This window comes from Apteryx mantelli, unplaced genomic scaffold (assembly GCF_036417845.1).
Source record: "Apteryx mantelli isolate bAptMan1 unplaced genomic scaffold, bAptMan1.hap1 HAP1_SCAFFOLD_86, whole genome shotgun sequence".
Lineage (NCBI taxonomy): Eukaryota > Metazoa > Chordata > Aves > Apterygiformes > Apterygidae > Apteryx > Apteryx mantelli.
In genome coordinates this window covers 440,001-442,500 of record NW_027118810.1, presented here as the reverse complement: position 1 = coordinate 442,500, position 2,500 = coordinate 440,001, and the positions used below count along the sequence as shown (strand labels likewise).

The 2,500-nt window shown below is 80.4% G+C and overlaps 1 non-coding gene across 1 annotated transcript in view; it reads right to left on the bottom strand.

The window, feature by feature from the left end:
- The window catches only part of LOC136996779 (5.8S ribosomal RNA), a 153-nt gene extending 92 nt beyond the window's left edge, over window positions 1–61 (bottom strand). Inside the window, exon 1 of the ribosomal RNA XR_010887722.1 lies at window positions 1–61. This exon is cut by the window's left edge and continues 92 nt beyond it. This is a non-coding gene — a ribosomal RNA (5.8S ribosomal RNA).
- Between the last annotated feature and the right edge of the window lie 2,439 nt (window positions 62–2,500).

The window sequence follows — 2,500 nt, the reverse complement described above, 5'->3', positions numbered from 1 at the left end:
TTCTCGCAGCTAGCTGCGTTCTTCATCGACGCACGAGCCGAGTGATCCACCGCTAAGAGTTGTCTCGGTTTCGGTCCCCGCCGCGCGCGCGGGGGGACCGGGCAGCCTTCGGCAGCCCCTGAGGGCCCCCCCTCCGCTCCGCCTCCCTCCTCACGCCGACGCCGGCTGCTGAGCGAGGGACGGCCGAGAGCCAGAGAGAGGGGCTCGCCCCGCTGACCGTACGAGCACAGAGTGGGGGGGGGGAAAAAGGGAAAAGGAAAACCCGAACGAGAAGGGCGGGGAGCCCTCGCTCCCGACCTGGGACAACCCTTTGCTCGCTTCGAGTCCGGCCCAGGCGCCCAGGCTCGGCCCGGCCCGGCGGGGAGCAGCGCGCCGGCCGCGCCGCCTGCCTCAGGGACGCTGGGGGAGGGGGCGGCTCCCCGCGGACCCCCAGCGTCGGAGCCCGGCCGCCACCGGCAGCGGCACCGCCCGCTGCCCGCGCGCCCGCGGCCCACCGGCCCCGCGCTCCCCAGCTCCTCGCTCGCCTCGCCGGCCTCCGGCTCCGCCGTGGCCCCGAGGCGGCGCCCACGCCCGCGCGCGCGCACACACAGCCTCCCGGACGACACCACGCGCTCTCCCGTCCCTTCCGCGGACAGACGCCCGGCGGCGGGCGGGCGGGCAAGGCGGGACGGACGGGGACGGCGCCCGCTCTCCCCGTCTCCACGCGGAGAACGGGGGGGGCCGCCCCCGCCGCCCGCCTGCCGCCCGCCCGCCGCCCGGCGAAGCCGGGTTGGGCAGAGCGAGGCAGGCGCGCCGGATGGCGGAGTGCCGGCGGGTAGGGCGCCGCCGCCAGCGGCCACGGCGGCAGACCGAGAGCCCCGGCCAGGGAGGAGAGCGGATCGCGCCGAGGCGCGGCGTCCGCACCACCCGCGGTGGGTGGGGGCTCACCGTCCCGGCGAGAGCACGCGCTCGCGCCGGGGTCACGCGTTCGAGGCAGGCCGGCGCCAGCCGACCGCGCGGCGTCCCTCCGCCGAGACCAGACCGCGGAGAGAGGGGGCAGGGTACCCCTCTCCGTCCCGGCTGCCCGCAGGGCGAGCGCGGGGCGCGCCGGCTGGCATGGGGGGGCACGGCGCCCGCGCGCGCCGGCCCCCCGGCCCTCCGGCAGCACACCCGGCTGCCCCCCGGGTCGCATCGGGCCGCCCGAGTCTTTAAACCCCCGCCCGGCTCTCCCGCCGAGAACCCTCGGGCCCGGAGCCCGGGGCCCATGGCCATCCCTACCCGGGGCGGCTACCGGCGGCCGCGGTGGCCGGAGGCCCTCCGCTCCTCCCGCCACCCCGCCCCCCCCCCCCGCCCGGCCCGCTCGCAGCACGGTCCCCGCGGCACGGCGCGGGGCGGCTGGAGCGGTGGGGGGGGGGGGAGAGAAAGGGAAAGCGGAAAGGGCGGGAGGGCACGGCCGGTGCGGCGCTCACGGCGCGGCGCCCGGGAGGAGCGAGCTGGCACACGGGACCACACGGGTGGGTCACCGAGGGGGGGCAGGAGGAGCGCGGACGCTAGGTACCTGGCCCTGGGGTGAGGGAAACGACCTGAAATCCCCGCGGGGGTGCCTCCCCCGCCGCCGCCCGCCGCCGGGCCGCCGCCGCCTCGCGGCGACGGCGGCAGCCTCGGCGGCAGCAGCGAGGCGGGACGCGGAGGGGAAACCCGGCACCCGCCAGCCGGCTCCGGCGCCCCTCGGCGGAGCGTCCGCCCGCGGGGTGCGCCCGACACCCGCCGCCACGACCTCGTCCTCCTCCCGGGGCCCGGGGTTTCCCTCAGTAACCCGGCGCCCGGCGGCAGCTGCGCCCGGGAGGAGAGCCGTGGTTTGGGCCGCCCGCTCGGGCACGACCCGTCGCCTCGCGTGGCCTGGCGCGACGGCCCCCGCTCGGGGTCCGCCGCCGCCCGGCGCCCGCCCCGCGCGCCATCCCGGAACGCCTGTCCTCGCCGTCTCTGCAAGACGGGCTGCTCCGCCGCAGCCCGCCGCGGGTCCGCCCCCCACCGCTTAGGGGTGGCGACCCGTCGGCACCCGTCCCGACCCGGGGTGCCATCTCGCTCGCGTCTCCGCCCGCCGCTTCCTCCCGCGGGCGCCGGGGGAGCAAGCCCCGCCGACCCTCCCGCGCACTGCCGCCCGCTCCCCGCCGGACCCTCCCCCGGGCCCGACCCTCCCCTGCCCCGGCGGCGGCGGATCGCCGTCGGGTGACAGGGGGGGGCCGGCTCCCGGCGGTGGGCACCGGCGGCGGGCGCCAGCGGAGGCGAGAGGGGCAGACGGGGGCGGTCCCCCACCGGCCTCGGGGAATCGGCGGCGGGCCTTCGGCGAGCGAGCCCCGGGAGGGCCGTACAGCCGCCGGCGGGCCGAGCCCCGTGCTCGGCCCTGTGGCGCAGAGTGCAGGACAGGCGAACTCGGGTACACGCGCGGCAACCGGGACGCGGCGGGCAGGGGCCCGTCGGCGTCGGCAACGAGGCGCGGTGGCCCGGCGGCGGCCCGGCG